Source organism: Dromiciops gliroides, chromosome 1 (assembly GCF_019393635.1).
Source record: "Dromiciops gliroides isolate mDroGli1 chromosome 1, mDroGli1.pri, whole genome shotgun sequence".
In the NCBI taxonomy this organism is placed as follows: domain Eukaryota; kingdom Metazoa; phylum Chordata; class Mammalia; order Microbiotheria; family Microbiotheriidae; genus Dromiciops; species Dromiciops gliroides.
The window spans coordinates 508,509,233-508,528,855 of NC_057861.1; the positions used below are offsets into that span (position 1 = coordinate 508,509,233).

The 19,623-nt window shown below is 35.1% G+C and overlaps 1 pseudogene; it reads left to right on the plus strand.

Moving 5' to 3' along the window:
• LOC122750934 overlaps nucleotides 1-19,623 on the plus strand; it is a 32,550-nt pseudogene that overhangs the window by 3,411 nt on the left and 9,516 nt on the right.

The window sequence follows — 19,623 nt, forward strand, 5'->3', positions numbered from 1 at the left end:
ATGGCACTCCCTGCTGGGGAAGAGATTGCAGGGAAGCTCCACCATGAGGAGAAAGCATGTGATTTAGAGACCATGTGACTTTAGCATCCGGAAGTTAACCAGTGTCTAGAAGTTTCCGAGCATCCAAGTTACATCTATAGAACCACCTGTGGGAATTGTCAGTAAGAGCTACCAGCCAATTAGCTTGGAGCTGTGTGTGTGGATGACCCTGTTTCCTGTTGGAGAGGATGCTTCTGGGAGAAGGAAGGAGCAAGTGAGGTCTTTTTTGGCCCAGACCTCGGCTTGGGTAGAGAGGAGATTCTGGCTCTCTTAGATAGATAGATAGATAGATAGATAGATAGATAGATAGATAGATAGATAGATAGATAGATAGATAGATAGATGAAGGAATCTTGGCCTCTTTCTCTCTGATCACTAGATTCTAATGCACCTTAATAAATGCTTAAAAGTCTAAACTCTTGTTAAAGCTTCTAATTTAAGGCAACCATTCATTAGATTTTAGACATTCATAGCTAGAAGTTTAGCCCCTTACAGTATATATATATCTATGTGTGTGTGTGTGCTTGTGTGTGTGTGTGTATAATAAGGGTTCTTAATCTTATGACTTGGTAAATCCTGAGCAGTCCTACTATGTTGATTTTTTAAGGCCCTTCAATTTATTAACACTTTTTGGGAGGAAAAGAGAAATCTTCTTGAGACTAAGCTGAGTATATATTTAATCCCCTAAATATTTTTATTACCCTAGTTTTTGTGAATTTGTAATTCTACTCGAAGGCTTCAGTAATTGGCATAAATGAATAAATTAAAATATGAATTCAGATAATTAAATTCAGTTAATTGAGGTCAGTCTTCAATGAAAGCAGCATAGGAACATTAGAGTTTCTGACAATAGTTTCAGGACATTTGCATAGAGATTTAAAAATTATATGTTCTTACTGAATTCTAATTTTTTGCATGTGCATCTTTTTTAAAGGGAGATGGTATTCAAGAGATCTAGGAAATGAGGATATAGAGTTATAAATATGGCATTTCTCCTATACCAAATTCTCTTACCAACATTCTACTTAACTTGCTACCCAGGAAAAAGGTCATGAATTAAAATCAATGTAGTTTATGAGGGAAGGTTTTATAGGTATAAGATGTCTAAAAAGAAAACTTAATGGGAAAAATCTACCTAGGTAAGGGCTAAGCAGTCAACAACCTTAATGTCACTGAACAACCTAATTGAGAACAATTTTGGTGGCATTTCTCTATTCCCCCATCAGATAATACTTTCTGTTAGAGTTCTTTTCTCCATTTCCCTGTCTTTTCCCCTACCCTTTTTCCTCTCCTTCTCTTCCCAAAGAGCAGATTTTGAAATTAGAATAAATTATCCTATCTCTTATATAATAGACGTGTGATCTTGGGCAATTTCCCAAGATTTTAAGTGGTATGCGTAGATCTTGATAGGTTAAAGAAGTTTTCTCTTACAAGGATTCCCATTAGGGGAAAAGGACCCATATGTTCAAAAATATTTCTAGCAACTCTCTTTGTGGTGGCAAAAAATTATAAATCAAGGGGATGCCCATCAAGTAGGGAATGGCTGAACCAGATGTGGTATATGAATGTAATAGAATACTATTGTGCTATAAGATTTGATGAGCAGGCAGATTTCAGAAAAACCTGGAATGACTTAAGTGGATTCATGTTGAGTGAAGTGAGCAGAAAACCAGGAGAACATTGCACACAGTAACAGCTACATTGTGTGATGATCAATTATGATAGACTTAGCTTTTCTCAGACTACAATGACCCAAGACAATTCCAAATGACTGATGGAATTCCAAAGGAATATGCTCTCCACATCTAGAAAAGAGAACAGTGAAATCTGAATGCAGATTTAACCATACTATTTCTATTTTTAAAAGTTTTTTTGAGATTTTCCTTTTTTGTTCTGATTCTTCTTTCATGATACAACTGAGGAAATATGTTTGATATGATTGTACATATATAACCTATATCAAATTTGTCTTGAAAGGGGGAAACAAAGGAAGGGAGGGAACCAAATATGGAATCCAAAATGTTATAAAAACAAATGTTGAAAACTAACAAGAAATAAAAATAAATTAATAATAATAATAATAACAATAAAAAAGATCCCTTTAGGAATGAAATCATAAGTCTAGCCCACTACCCATTCTCTCTCTTGATGATCCCCTTTATCATGTTCTACAACATCAAATTTGGTGCTTGTACTCACCATTCCAAAGATTCTGGATTCAAACAAACCATATCCTGAATCAATGGATCATTCCATCTTTCTTGGCCTCATTTCCTCCCCTTGTATCAATATAGGAAAGAATCCCAGATAAAACTTAAATATAGCCAGAGTTATCCCTAGAGCATCAGCAAGGTATATTAACATACCTTGAAAGAGTATTCTCATTGATCCTGACTTGGGGGCAAGGGAAATGGTCAAAGATAAGCTCCCTACCCCCAATTTGCTAGCATTTACAGTCTTACTTTTTGTAAAACTGTGTCTAGATAACACTTTCTTTCTTTTTATCTCTTTTCTCCCTTTCCCCTTCTTAATCCCTGTTCTTATTCTTCTCCCTCTCTGCACATATAGAGCTCCTTTTGAAATCAGAATGAATTTGATTCTAGTCTCAACCTCTGATATTATAACTGTGTGATCCTGGGTACAAGTTGTGTCCAGAGCATCCCAACAGTGGGTTGCTGGGTCATTGATCCAAGGCAGTCAACATTTAATATAATCATTGGATATGGAGCCAATATTTATCTTACTTACTTGACAGCTATTATATAAAATATTAAGTATTAACAGGAGCCTGTGAACAAATAAAGGAACAAAGTTCTTGAAAGGAACCTATTTGAAAATGTACTGTATTCATTTCCCATAGATTGCAATGTAGTTGCAATCTGATATAAAGGCTAAATGTTGTGGCTTTCTAATGAAGACTTCTCACCTAAGAAAATTCAATATGGAAATTATTCAATGTGGGAGGGGGCTGGGAAAAGAAGATGTCATTTACCCTTTAGTACAATTCATCCACCACAATTAAATGATAAACTCAGAATACCAAAGAGCTACAAGCTTCCAGGTGGCATCTTAATCAATTTTAAGAAACAGGATGAGGTCTTGTGTCATAAAGGTAATTGGTTCATTATTTTTAACTATTTCAATCTGGGACATATAGCTAGATGAAGGTCAAAGTAAGGTGAATTTCCACATGTAATAGAAAAGAAAATGTTTTAATGAAAATGCCCTTTTAGCTATAATCAAAAAATACATGCAACACTTATATCTTTATGTATTATATGAAAGAAAGGAGAATAAGCATTTATATATATCCTACTACAGGCCAGGTACTGTACTAAACACTTTTTAAAAACAGATATGATTTCACTTTATCCTCAAAAGACCCTGAGATATAGTGCTTCCTTTTATTATCTATATTTTAAGCTGAGGAAACTGAGGAAAACATGACTAGCATCATACAGTGTCTGACATCAAATTTGAACTCAGATCTTTCTGACTTGAGGACTAGTGTTTTATCCACTGGGATGCCAGATACTTCTGTTATTATATTGTAAATGTATTGGCATTGCATTAACAAAAATTCAGTGATAATAGAAGCTCATTTTTGCAATAAATGAGAGTGTTTTATTAGTTACCTTCTCATGTTTAATTTGATATCAGTGCATTGCCTCATATGTGTGTTCAGCTTGGTCAATAGGGGAGGAAAACAAACATAATTCATCTCATGCTGGACTATAAGCAAGAGGACCTAGATTCTAATCTTCTCTGCCATTAATTAGCTATGTGACCTTGGGCAAGTAATTTAAGTTTTCTGTGTCTCAGTTTTGTAAAATTTCAGAGTTAGAAGGTATCCGGGAGGCCATCTACTTCAACTTGTGCCAAATCAAGATTCCCTACTCTAACATAGCCAACAAGTGAGTCTTTATGCCCTCTATCTCCCAAAGCAACTCATCCAAAATAGGGAAAATCCTATGGTTCTCTTTCTGACAATTATTTATTTGTCATCTAAAGTCCTTCAGATTCCAGCCAAAGTAGGTTACTTGCTCTTCACTCTTCATAGCATTCAATCTCCTACCTCTCTACCTTGAAACATCAAGCTTAAATTATTCTCTTTGTTACTTGCCCCATAATTGCTGGTTCTGTCTCTATGCCAAATGGAATATCTTCCATATGATAGCCTTTAAAATATTAGGAGACAGCTATCAGCACTTCTCTTATTCTCCTCTCTTCTCCAAGTTAAATATCTCCAGTTCCTGCATTTGATCAATGGTACACACTCAAAGTATTTCATCATACTCATTGCTTTCTTACAGATGCTTCCAGCTTATTAATCTCCTTTCTAATTTATGATCATATATTAAGTTTAAGCTGAGCAGAGCATATAAGGACTATTATCTCTCATCTCCTTACTAGCTGTGTGAACCTGGGCAATCCACTTAACCCTGTTTGCTTCAGTTCCTCATATGTAAAAGGAGCTGGAGAAGGAAAAGGTGAACTATTCCAGTATCTTTGCCAAGAAAACTGTAAATGGGATCATAAAGAGTCAGAAATTACTGAAACCTCTCAAAAAGAACAATAATTCTGAACTTTGTGTGTGATAAACACAGATACTTCAATAGTTGAGGGACAGATTCAATGAGAAACTATCAACTTCTGTCTCATGGTTTGTTTTTATGACATATGTACTGTCATTAAAATTTAATAAGGAAGAAAATGATTTTATACTTTATTTTTTTGTTTTTTATTAACAGGGCAATGAGGGTTAAGTGACTTGCCCAGGGTCACACAGCTAGTGTCAAGTGTCTGAGGCTGGATTTGAACTCTGGGACTCCTGAATCCAAGGCCTGTGCTTTATCCACTATGCCATCTAGCTGCCCCCAATTTTATACTTTTTTCTTCTGCATGTTAATAAAATTGCTGATGCATATCTTTTCATGTCTATCACTCAGTGGATAAAGCACTGGCCTTGGATTCAGGAGGACCAGAGTTCATATCAGGTCTCAGATACTTGACACTTACTAGCTGTGTAACCCTGGGCAAGTCACTTAACCCCAATTGCCTCACCAAAAGAAAAAAGAAAATGAAAAGAAAAGAGCTAATTGTTAAAATTTCAGTGTGAACTTTTACAACTAGAAATGGGAAAATGCTAAACAACAACAGGGCTTTCCTTGTTATTTCATTGATCACTTAAACTTACAAAATATTAATAATTCAGAATAAATTTAAAAGCGTGTTATTAATTTTAGACACCAAATCATGTCAATTTAGGGTTTCTTTTAGGAGGAAGACAATAGATTTTTTTCTGTCTTAACTTTTCCCTCTGACCCCAATACTTCTATGTAGTTTTGTTTTATGACTTAATAAAATGTGATCTATAATTTTTGGTTTTTGGTCATGATTGCCAAGGTTCTTACAATTCTTACATTCTCTTTTCTTGTCCTATTTTCTAGGTCAGTTGTTTATGAAAATAGATAGTTAATATTATCTTCTAATTTTTCAGTTTTTCTAAATTGTCCTAATACTTTTTGTTGCTTCAAGGAGGCATTGGGTTCTCATTGTTCCATACCATTTTTACAGGTGACAACTACTCAGGTAAGATTGTTCAGTTTATACTCTAAGCTCTTCATTCTCTTTCCAAGGCATCTAATGTCATTTTAAAAAATCTCTTGTTTCAGGTCATTATTCATTTCTTCCATCCATTCTTGGATTAGTTGTAGTCAGTTCATCCATTTTCCAAGATTCCAGCTGTAATTGTATAAGGTATATTTTCTTTAGGATTATATGTAGGAATTTTTTTAATCCATGATATTTCTTCAGTGTGGTAGGAGTTTTCTTCTGTTTTCTTGTATTCATAGCTTTAATTTTTTTATTAGGACTTTATGCTAGACTGGTATCTGCTCTCTCATAGTATTGAATGGAATGGATAGGTCTAAGTCCTACCTATTCCTACAGCCTTTGAATGAGATGATGTTTTACCTGGATTGGGTTCATCATAAATCCATGTTAACAAATATTTAACAATCGGCTCTCTTTTTCAAAAAATGCACATTACATACTTTTAAATATAATCTGCCTTATGATATTTTCCCCATCATGTTCTAAAGTCTAGGCAATCAGTAAAATAATAAACCAAGCCTTCATTTGTAGAATTTGCTGACTTCTGAAATGTAAATATTCATACTATAAATTTAAAAATCTACTCTGAGAGCTGGTTTGTACTGGCTCTAGTATACTACTGGATAGGTTCCTTCTCCAGTTGCCCAGTCCAGCAGCCATTGCCTTCCCTCAATCTTGAATACAATAATTCCTGGGTAGGGATGTGTCCTTTATCCTGCCTGAATCCAGGCCATGAGTTTCCTCATAGCTATGGATAAGCATTGCTATCATGGTCACACTGACTTTGCCTATTTCTTGGGAAGTTAACAATAGGAGGTCTATTATTTCAGGCCCTGTATCTTAGAAGTGCCCTTCTTGAAATGGTAGATGGCAATGTCTTCAGGTCATTCTCCTATGGTTAATCTAGACCATGCATTTTACTGAACAGTATGGGGTGACCAGGTATCAATGCTACTTGATGGTTTAATTAATAACTAAGATAATGCATACCTGCTCAAATCTAATTTTCCTTTCTATTTTCTCCACCACAGAAAATATTCTTTGTAATAGAAATGACAAAACAAAACAAAACATCAGAGGCTTAATACCTACACAAAGGAAGATGTGATAACAAAGAGTCAATATAACTTCACCAAGTTCAGGTGATGTCAAACTATTCTTTCTTTTGTTGATAGGGTAAGTGTCAGGGTTTCTGCTATAGATACAATTTATCTGTATTTTCCCAAAGCATTTAACATAGTACTTATTTTATTATTTTTTCTTATTAAGACAGAGATGGGCTAAACCAGAGTAAAAAAGGTTTATTCAGAACCACATGAATGGCTAGACCTAGTGGTTCCATGTCTGTGAAAGGTATAATTAAAATACTGGAAGAGAATTGGAATTCAAAAAGATCTTGATAAGTAAGAACCCTTGGTTTGATCTAAAATGAAATTAAATGTGAATAAATGTAAAATCTTATATTTGTATTTTAAGAATCAGCTTCCAAGTACAAGATAGTTGATGTGTGACTAGAAAGCTCATCTGAAAAATAAATAAACCAAATATTTGAGCCCTTTAATGACCTACTCCTTAGAAGTGCTTTGCAGATAATAAGCATTTAAGAAATTCCTTCTTCCTTCCTTCCCTCCTTCCTTCCTTCCTTTTATGAAGTATACAATAACTTTAATACATATGTATTTATGAATAAACCTAGCATAGTGATCCATTTAAAATATCTATTTTTCTCTTTCTAAATAATGCCCAAACAATTAGTTGCAAGGTAGAAAAATAATTTAATAGATCTTTTTTTGTTGTTAAATGATACTAAGAAGTTAGATTTTTTTGTCTTACTAAATTTTAAAAGTTGAATTTTTTGGATGTTTTATTTTGCTATAGGTACAGTGAAAGTATATAGTAATTAAAAAGAACTGATTTTTGGATGGTGCTTCAAAACAAGTACCAACTTTGCCATATGCTTTCTATACTTGTCTACTTGTTTCTCAGGAACTTTATCTTTAGGCAACATTTTTGTTTCTCATAGCTGAAGTCACCTGCTGTGAAACCAAACGGAATAAAAACCAGAGGTAAGCTTCTACCTGACCTTCATGGCTACTTACCTGTGTTCTAGGCACTGCCTCACACCGGGAGTCCAGAGAGAAGCATGTAAGTAAAATTCTCAACCATAAAAGGCCTTATTCAGGGCAGCAATCTTCATAGACTCTTTTGAAAGTCTGGCTTTTTACCAGGCCTCTGAACAAAAGAACATTCAGATCCCAAATCAGCTGAAGGTAAGGAATGTTGTGAGGAACTCATGTTGCTGACTTTTGTGTTATGCTAAGGTTCCTTACTCCTATAGGACTAGCAGTTTTTTTTAGTTTTGAATGGGGTACTGAACTAGTTAGCGGACCCATTTTTAAGTACCTGTTATATCAATAACTCTCATGTTAGTGAATGACTCTTAAATGTCAGCTGACTAACTTGATGGGCTCTGTAAGCCCAGAATACATTAGAATTAGGTAAAACTTCATGATTCAACCAATCCAGCAACTGTCACAAAAATCATAGTATGAGTTGAGCTAATTTGTGGACCAAGCAATGCAAGGAGCTTGGAAAGGGATGGGATTCCCTCAGCAATCTTGCTTTGCTGAGATAGGTATGCTGGAGTTCTCTTGAGGAAGTAAAACAATTTGAAACTGCTCTTTTGATAAGTTTCAACCTAAGTACATGTGTTACTTCTCAGCTCAGGATAATGTCTATATATGCTTTAGCATGATGCCAAGCAAGCATGTAACATAGAGAAAATGGAATGGATTCATGGGGATTATTTTTGAGGCTATACATTTGCATAACCCAGCCATGCCATATGGAGAATATTTTTTTTCTTAGTTCTTTGGTCATACAGAGAATAAATTCTTAGATTATATGGGGAAGGGGAAGGCAATTTTCTCCCTTGTTTGATAGATATTAGGATTAGAGAAAAGTTTAGTGTGGTGGAGATAAAGCTCTAGACTTAGAGTCAGTAAAATCTAAACTTCATTCCTGTTTCAATTGCTTATTAGGTCTGTGACTCTGAGCAAGTCATTGAACTTCTCTGGGTCTAAGTTTCCTTATCTGTAATATGAGGCAGTATGATTTGATGACTATTAAGGTCATTTCTAACTCTAAATCAAGGAATTTATGATTAGAATATTTCAAAAAGGGAGAAGCCAACTAGTAGGATCAGAAGAAAAGGAGATGAGCACTAAAGAAAAATAATCTATGTAAAAGGAATAGGTTAAGACAGCTTTTTGTTGAGATAAGAGAATACTAAAGTTCTTATAAAGTTATGCATTTTAAAAGGGGGAACAGATTTTAAAAAGGGTCTGACATGGGGTGGTCCCCTTCTATATTCAGTGATAGTCAAGCCTTCACTAATATACTGATTTATTCTGTTACCCCTCAAATCAAGAGTGATAAGAATAAAACTATATTGGGGACTTAGAAAATAACTTTTTTTAATCTGAGAAAAAGAAGACTAACAGATTATTAATTTTTTTTTCAGTTTCTTCTTTGGAGAGGAATCCTGTGTGACCTTGGGCAAATCTCTTCACATCTTTGTGCATTGGTTTTGTCACCTGTAAAATGAAAGGGTGAATTATTTGATCTTTAAGACTGCTTCCAACTCTAAATCTATGATCTCAGGACATTTTGGTAATGGTGGACTAAGTGCTTTCTCAAGGCCTCTTCCAACTCTATGTTTACATGTACTGAGTTAAAAGTTAATTTGGAATAGAGAATATTATCAGAAAAAAAATCAATGGTGAAAGAAATGTGGAACCACTGATGAGAGCTAAGAAGAACTGCACTTAATGCAGAATCTAGCATTGATTTTTTTGGAATTTTAAAGAAAGAACTCCACTTCTCTGTTTTGACTTTCCCATGGTGTTGTTGCTAGAGTGAATGCTAGAATAGTTCTGTTAAAAAAACAACAACAATTGCAACAAAATACAATAATAAACAGTAAAATTTCTCTCAGATAATAAATCCCGCATATAACATGAAGGTTCTAGTACTTCTTTTCTTCTACCTAAAAATGCTTATGAGCTCTGGGGATGTGTCTTTGCCTCCATTTTAGTTGGCCCCTCTGCACATAAAAACTAATGATGCCCATCTGTGAGGATGTGCTCTTCTAATGTAAGCATAAAGACCTCAGTCTTGTTAAATACTCAGCTAGAACATTTCCCTAGTCACATATCCCTAAGCCTCAATGGCCATCTGTCTAAATGGCATTAAGCCCGTTCCAAAGTTGATTACTCTTTTTGTTCATGGATGTGTCAGGCAGGAAAGTCTCAGACAATCAGCAAACAGTATTGTGAAGTTTCCCAGTCACAGTTTATCCTCACAATAGAAATAGGTCAGCACAGCAGGTTGCTGTTCACAGTGAATCAGAGCATAGCTCTTCCATACAAGGAAAAAATATCAGTTGACCTTTTGAGGCTCTGTCCATGGGATCAAGAAATCTTTTGGGTTAGGTGGATCCAGAAATCTCCCTGAACCTACTTAAATCATTATTATAGGAGAACACAGGGAAAGAAGGGAAGGTTATCAGAATTTTTTTTCAAGTTCTATACAAACAACAAAGCAAGAGAAGGGATGTGAATCAAATCAGTTTTAGAATTTTCAGGGGAGTAAAACTGAATATATGTATCTGTGGATGTGTTAATGTTTGCTTAAAACTTGCGTGCATATGGTTGACAACCCCTAAATATTGTTTTGATTTTCTTTTATTCTTTATAATAAAGTGTCTTAAAGTTGTTGACTTAATTATTTCGCTGTCGTTCTTTAGATTGGCAAATTTGGCTAAAGAATATAGAGGATGCTCTATTTTCTCCCATAAACTTTCTGTGGAAATTTATTTTGATTTGCGGACCCTGACTTTGGGCTGAGATTAAAAAGCCTTAGGCCCTCAGGGGTTTTTTTCTGTGTAAGAGGGGCTAGTACCCCTCCCCCTCTGCTTCAGCTGAACCAAGACAGCTGGGGAAAAAGCCCCAGCTCCCTCTGCCCTGAGGGGATCTACCCCAGAGATCCCAGGCTCCTGAAGGCTAGGCCCTAGTGCAGCCTGTGCAGAGGTCCCAGGCTCGCAGCAGGGGGCACAGGCCCCTGGTCTCCCCCCTTCTCTCCCCTCTCCCCCTTGGCATGTGTAGGGGTGCAGGGAGACTGAGGTTTGAGGGGAGTGAAGGAAGATATATACCAAGGGGGTGGTCAGTACAGGTGGGATGGGGGGGGCAGAAAATGAAGTTAGACAGTAAGGGAAGTTGGAGGATGGACAGAAGGGAGGCTGCTACATGGACACTAAGGAGACTGTAAAGGGGACGGAGAAAAAGCTACAAAACAGGGCAGGAGAGGACAGAGTAAGAGACACTGAGAGGTCTGTGAGAGAGAGAACTCTAAAGAGATGCAGGGGCAAGGGAGACATGCAGGAAGGTTGTATAACTGCATTTCTTTACCCTTATCTCTTACATTTATTCACCTAAATAAACCCTGCTTTGATTATTTAATTAAGAGGCTTCTTAATCATTTGCTTATCAATTTGGGAGAGGAGCAGTATGGGGAAATTTTTAAACGGCCCATACTAAATTAATAGCAGTCAGATAGCCAGTCAGTCAAAAGTCCCCAGATTAGTCCTCCAGTTAGATTAGGCCCAAATTAGCTAAAATATTCTTACATTTCTATAAAGATATTCAATTTGCATGTGGTTTGCTCATGTCACCCTAAGTACACATTTCCTAGGTAGACTAGGAAATGGAGTAAATATCTACGCTATTAGTAAAAATCTATGAATACTTATTTAATGAATAGACAGGAATTACTTCAGAAACTTATTGGATATTAGATTCATAATATAAATTATATTTTTTAAACTTCTTTGCCACAAATTTACTTTGAATTCTTCTAGTTCATGAAGTGAAAATCATGGATTAGAAAAACAACCAGTTTATAGAACTCATCATGGGTACATTATAAAGGAAATTAAGCTACTGGCTTCTTTAGTGACCAGTAAGAATCATTCCACTCAAAAGCTCTATTATGTAGTGCTATAGTTTATATACCAGATATTCAGAATTGGGCAACTTAACTTAAATAGCAGATGAGATACACAAGTAAAAATTGGTTTGATAATATGATCCTAACCACATGGGGACATTTTGACCTACTTACAATGTAAATATAAGCTGAACCAGCTGAAGCTTTTTGAGACTATTCATTAGATACTTCTGTTATATGGGAATAAGAAAACACTCCAAATGTCAAGGTTGAAAAATGTTCTCATATTAACATGTAAATTCTCAAAGACTGAAGGTCATATGTATTTAATGACAGATGAACCTTAAAATCTTGGTCAGAGCGATATGATATAAGTGTATTGTAAATGTGAGGAGAAAATTAAATTGGTGGTGGAAACAAATATTATTAAACTCTCCTTGCTGAATGAAATGGGATTCATAAGGCCATATAATTGAGTCATAGTGACAGTAATAACAAATCATTATTTTAAAATAATCACCATAACCATCAGAGTTCAACCAAGGAAGCTTGGTTATGTTAATGTTTGCAAATCAGGAAATACTAGCTTCTGGACTATTAGCCTGCTTTAGTTTAAGTTTAGTTTAAGAAAATATGGCAATGGAAATCAAGGTGACTGAGTTCTTCTCTCCCATTCCCTTGGTGATTCCTCTTATGATATATGTATAAAGAATTACTGTCATTATAATCTTACATATGTCACATAAAAGACAACATGGCATACTGAATAAATAACTGGCTTCAAATTCAGGGAAATATGAGTACCTCCTCTAACACCTTGTCTGAATGACCTTGGACAACTCACTTTATATCTCAGGGCTCCAAATTTTTTAAGACCATAAGTTGCAGAGTAGGTGATGACCTGATGACCTACTGTGGTAGAAGAAGAATTGTTTTTTTTAATTTTGTGGCAGGGCAATGAGGGTTAAGTAACTTGCCCAAGTTCACACAGCTAGTAAGTGTGAAGTGTCTTAGGCCAGATTTGAATTCAGGTCCTCCTGAATCCAGGTCCACTGCTTTATCTACTGCCACATAGCTGCCCCCAAAAGATTTTTTTTCTTTTAATCAATAGTTCCTTTTACCAATGAATCACAAGACTGGCCTAAAAAGAAAAATAAAACAAGTAAAAGTGTTGTGAAAAGAAGAGACATTTTGTTATAATTTAGAATAGAAATTAATGAAATATTTTATTCCATATGTTGTTACAAGCCAAGGCAGGGAGAAGCATCAGTTGGCATAGAAAGGAATATATTTCTCAGGGCCAAGTAATGTTCTTTCTACAAGCCATTTCCCTTAGGTACTAACAGCATACAGAAAACATATAGTCACGTTGGGTTTTCAAGCTATTAATCAATGGCCATGAAGATAATTTGTTATCTGTCAGGGGAGGGGATAGTAACTCCCAAATTTTCTAGTCTATCATTTGCCACAGGGGTTTGAGACAGGTCATACTCTGTCTTTTTGTTGGCTTGTATAAGAACAAAGATAAAGGAACAAATCAATAAAAAAATTATTAACTGCCTACTTCGTGCACTATATGAGGAAGTTAAGATACAGGCATAATGAGTAAAACAATCCCTGCTTAGAGGGAGTTTTTATTCAACTTGGAGATAGTACATATACAAGTATAAACAGAATATGTATTAATAGAATAAATACAAAGTAAAGTAGTATGAAGGGGAGGATACCGGGAGTTAAGAGTCAGGTGGTACATAAACAAAATCTTGAAGGAAGGATTATTTTAGACAGGAGTAAAAAGGAAGTACATCCCATACATGGATACATCCAGAAAAATTCTGCAGAAAGAGGAGTTGGAGTGCTATGTATGAGTAATGGAGAGAAGGTCAGTTTGGTTGGATCAATTTATGTGTGGATGTGGTGTAGGGAGGCTAACACACAATGAAGTTGAAAGATAAATTGGGACATAGTTGTAAATGGCTTTAAAAGGTAAATAGTGGAGGTCATATTTTACCTAAGAGATAAGAGAGAGCCACTGGAATTTGTTGAATAGGAGAGTAAAATGGTGATTAAGGAAAATCATCTTGGCAGTGGTGTGTGGGTAGACTGAAGCAGAAAATGCTGAGGCAAGGAGACTAATTACAAGGCTGTTTAAATAATTTGAGAGGTGATAAATGTCTGAAGTAAGTAGACAACCATGTTAAAATTATCTAAAATTAAAAAAAAAATTCTGAGGCTTATTATTTTTGGGTGAAAATGACTTAATAGTAAGGCTAGCACGTTACTATTAAATCAGTTTAACTAATTCTTTAGTAATTATTGACCAAAGAGTGATTTACAAAGTTTATTTTTATAACATAAAAGAAAAATAAAAAAGTAGAAAACTAGTTTTGAACATAATTCAAATGGACAAGACAAGTCATCTGACTGGTTCACTTCTCTCAGGCTTTCTTAACCCAAATTTGTCAAAGCGAGATTAGCTCAAAAGTCCTTGCCCTACATGTGATGCCTTTTGTAACCAAAAAGCTTATTGGGAAAGAAAAACTTGTGGTTTGTAGATAAAAGTCACCCCCAATCTTCCAGCTGCCAACCATACAAGATTCTCTTAGTCAACTTAGACTCTAACTCAAGAAAAGTAAGATTGGAAAGAGGAACTTAACCTTTAAGCAATTCCATTTCCTCCAGCTGCTAGAATAAGGAATTTAGCCTTATAAAAGGAACTTAGTGTCATTATTTTATTTCTATACAGATATTTCTTACTCTAAGTTATCTGTTACTAAATGATAAAGTTTTATCAATCTGTCTATTCACTAAACCTATAGGTACCCTAGACTTAAGAGAATATATATGTTAATATAGCTTAGCTGTAAGGGCTACATTTCCCTAAAGAAGAGAGCTTAATATTATAATTAAAATAAAAATGAAGTAATCAATACTTACTGATTTCCTCTGCACATGTAAATAGAAGGGGATGTATATGAGATATTGTATATGTAAAAATGTCAAGATTAGGCAACTATTTTTACACATTAAGTGAAGGAGAATAAGGAGACAAGGGTACAAACTTGGGAGATAGAACAATGGTAGTACATTTGATATAAATAGGAAAATATATTATTTTTGTTCTTGTTGTTTTAGATAAGTTTAGTATGATGAGATATCCCCAGGAGTTCTAATATGAAATACACAATGGACAAGTGTTGATGTAGAATTGTAGCTCTGGGGAGACATTGGAAATGGATATTTAAATCTGTGAGTTTTCACTTTAAAAATGATAAGCCAGGGGCAGCTAGGTGGTGCAGTGGATAAAGCACTGGCCCTGGATTCAGGAGGACCTGAGTTCAAATCCAGCAAAGACACTTGACACTTACTAGCTGTGTGACCCTGGGCAAGTCACTTAACACTCATTGCCCTGAAAAAAAAAAAAAAAAGATAAGCTCTGATGATGAGGAGCTGATGAAGGCACCAAGAGAGATTGAGAGTATAAAGAGAGGAGAACAGGAAGTCTAGCTCAGAGCCTTGGAGGATGTCCAAATCTGAGGAACAAGATATGGGTGATGAACACACGAAAAAGATGAAATGAAAAAATTAATCAAGTCACAGAATAGGGAAAGTAGTGTCACCAAAACACAGAGAGGAGAGTATCCAGGTAAAAAGGATGGTCAACAATGTAAAACTGAGCAGATAGGCTAATAAGAAAAACTACTAAAAATGATTAGCAGATTTGGCATTTAATTGATCACTGGTAACAAAATATAGGGATTGAATATGACTGTTTACACTTGAAATATACACTTAATGTACTTATTAAATGTAAGACATTACTCATACCCCCCAAAATGGAAAATGTAGTCTTCATTCCCCCCTCCCTACCTGCACAGCTCTGATAAAGGTGAAACCAATTGTGCCCATTTCTATAACCAGCCGCCCTAAGGATAGGATACTCTCTCAATGCGGTGTCTCAGTTCCCCAGAAACTTTCATTGACCTTGACCTCTTAGTCTGCTGAGCGACTGGCAATTAGAGATCACTAGCTTTATGTGCAGGAATATGGTCCACAGCAAATTCTCAGTCTTCAGAGAATATGTGTATATTTTGTCTCATACAGAATGACATGGGATCAAATCTCAGCTCAGATCCGCACTCCTTCTGCAACCTTAGGCAAGTCATTTCACTTTATTTGCCCTCAGTTTTGTGAGAAATTATCATTAATAAATAATAATTTTGGGGGAGACTCAGAGTTTTCCCTTTCCTTTGAAGTTCTAATTTAGTCCAGTTTTTCTTGAATCTTGATCACTGATAATGAGATTATATTGACTATCCTTGATCTTGGTCAGACCCCACCCTACCACGGAAGGAATTTAATCTAGGGTGGGGAATCTCACTGTGTTCTAGAACTTGGGTGGAGATGGATCCTTTTGTTTATATAGTCTAAGTCTTCTTGGTTCAGGGGGGAGTCACTGGAGTCCCCTCTCATTGAAGAGGGAATTCATTCTTTGAATTGATAGTCCAAAATTGGAGGTGATCTGAGTGAAGATAATCTCTCTGTGCAGTGGTCAACTCTCCATTCCATTGATCACCTACTGTTTCAAGGATATAAAAACTATGAGCCCTGTCACTATGATTGTCTTTGGTTTGAGAGAGTCAGCCAAATGATTATATTTTTATTAATAACCTACTGGTATTATTAATAAAATGATTCAATTACCCAGGAACTATGTCTCTTAACTTTTTTTGTCTTTTTTTTTTTTGTGTGTGTGGGGCAATAGTGGTTAAGTGACTTGCCCATGGTCACACAGCTAGGAAGTGTCAAGTGTCTGAGGCTGGATTTGAACTCAGGTCCTCCTGAATCCAGGGTCAGTGGTTTATCCACTGCACCACCTACCTGCCCCCGTCTCTTTTTTATCATTAGTTACTTCCTCTACAAAATTAAGGGGTCGAGCCAGATCATCTCAAGGCCCCTTTCAGTTCAAAATTAATTAAATATTTTCTTTTTCAAAAGAGAATAGACAGCATGTGTTTATCAATTTAAAGGATAAAATGGAAAGAACCAGTAATTTGGGCAACAAGTAAGAATTAAAATGGGAGATGCATAAAAATATTTAGCATTTGGTGAAGAAATTGAGAAAGTGGATTAAAACATAGGTTTATTGTAGGCAAAAGGCAAATGCAGAGAAAAGATAAAGTGAAATCAATATTATTTATCCTTTTCCTTGATGTTAAATAAACATCAAGGCTAATGTGTAGAAGGCATTATCCCTTGAAGACAAAAAGAGTTACATGTTTAGACCAGTCTCTTACAGGATTTCCTTTCTAAGAGAGTTTATTCAGTTTTGTGAACTCATTATTTTTGAGAGTTAAATCATCTAAGAACACCATAATTTTAAAAAGCATTTCATATTACAGTTACATGTAAATATAGTTTTCAACTGTTGAATATTAAAATAGAGCTTTTGTATCTGCCTGTCTCTTTCAAACAGAATCAATAAACAAATCAGAAAAGTTATAATATCTTATATCTCCTACAATTTGTTCCCATACCTTTCCTCCTATAAAATATAATAACAGATCAAAGAACATGGTTAAGAACCAGATAACAGAATTTAATATCTCTTATGAGAAAAAAACAGATCTGAGACAGACAGAAAAAAACATAATATCAATTTAATATTTTGTCCCAAGAAGAAAGACATAACACATGATCATGTGGAGACTTCCCCCTAAGAGAGAAAAACTCAAAGCTTCCTTCTTTCTAAGGATTTTTAAGGTTACTTGGCTCTGGATACAGAACAACTTCATTGGCATGATACAGATCAACATATTACAAATGTAAATCAGTTAAAAAATACAAATCAAATAAAAAAAACAAAAATCAGTTTAATAGCTCAACTTAAAGCAGATGCTAATGAATAGATAGGTGGAAACAGGGACAGGTATTATCAGAGACAAGGACATCTGTCTTCCTGGGGAAAGAAGATAGTGAATGGGAATTTCACAGGGGCATTTGAGTTTATTTATTCTCTTGGGGAAAGTAAATAGGGACTGTCTGGTTCACTTTGAAGTCTTTGAACAAAGGGCATTTTGCTCCTATTAATCCAGGGTCCCATAAAAAATACTTTTGGATAGTAAGGTACCGCCATCAAATCCAGATGATTCATATTAACACAACATTTGTTTTCATAGGATTTTTAGTTCCAAATTTTTCTCCCTTCCTCCCTTCCCTTCTCCCTCCCCAATACGAAAAGTAATCTGATATAAGTTATATATGTACAATCTCATTAAACATATTTCTGAATTATTCATGTTGTGAAAGAAGAATCAGAACAAAAGGGAAAAACCTCAAAAAAGGAAAAAAAAAGCCAAAAAATAGAAACAGTATGGGTCAATCTGCATTCAGAATCCACAGTTTTGTTGTTGTTGTTGTTGTTGTTTTTGCGGGGCAATGGGGGTTAAGTGACTTGCTCAGGGTCACACAGCTAGTAAGTGTCAAGTGTCTGAGGCCGAATTTGAACCCAGGTACTCCTGAATCCAGGGCCGGTGTTTTATCCACTGTACCACCTGGCCGCCCCCACAGTTCTTTTTTTCTGGATGTGGAGAACATTTTCTGTCATGAGTACTTTGAAATTGTTTTACACCAGACTGTTTTAATGCATATATCCATTTGTTTCTTTTTACATTTGGCAATAATGGAGATGGTTTGATAACTTTATTTCATTTTTTTCCCTTTCCCCTGAGGCTTTTTTTATTTTTGAGACAACTAGTAAACTTATACTTTATTCAAATTGACCTGACTGAAAAAAGGGATATCAAATTTACACTTTATAATTGTATAATAGTCCTTTTTTTTCATGAAATGAAAGTTATACCTTAAGTCAGAAGCACAACTGTACCCTACAGATAAGGGACACTAAGTAAGCATATCCATGTTAAGGATAGAGAGATTTAAAGATTTAGAATCCTTCATAGAGAACAGACTCTCCTTCCTTATGAATGCGGATACAGCATTATCACTATTTAATAAAGACTAACACACTTTGCAGACACGTTTACCTTCAACACAAGTCCATTACATACAAACACCCTGTACATAACAATTCCCAAAACAAATGAGAATATAAAACTCAGTGTTGCACCTTTGCTCAAATAAACATTATCACCATGAGCTGGCTTCAGTGTGTATTTCTGGCCTTTGGCATTCAATAAGGAGTAAGCACAAGTCTTAAGTAGCAATTTGGGCATGAAGGACAAATGTGTCTAGGATAGATAATACTGGATGTCTCCTCAAATAAAGTTTTAAATAATATATTTTTTAATGCTTCTCATATTTACATAATAGTTATTTCATGCAAATTTAACATTCTGGAGAGATTAAATCATCCCTCTTGACAAAGAAAAATATTTAGTCAAAGAATTTCAGTATAGACTTTATATATCAATGATTATAATATGCTGTTCCTTACCTCTCTGCTATTATGGAGGATGTATACTTCATTATCTGTTTTCTAGGACCTTCACTGGCCTTTCCATTATTTAAAATTTTACATTTTTCTTGTAATCTTTTTATTTATATGAAGTAACCAGATATATTTGGATAATCTCATTGGAATTATTAAAGAGTATTTGTTTTATGATATGGAAGCTGTCATCTTAAACACTGCCATAATAATTAATGAACTAATTAATTAATTATTAACTCATTAACTAATTATTAATTAATTATTCTCCTTGGCTGATATCAATAATTATGTATATTTTTCTCTTGATTATACTTACAAATCAATTTTTAAAACATATTAACTTGAAGGAGACTTGAATATCACCCCTAGCCCCACTAAGGCATGGGAGTCTTGCTTCTCTGGTACAGGAGAAACAAGCAAAGCAAGTTCTTGGAGGAACTCACCAGTTTTGCAGATGATAATGGAGAGGAAGCACTAAATTAGTCTTGATACCTGGGTAATAAACTCAG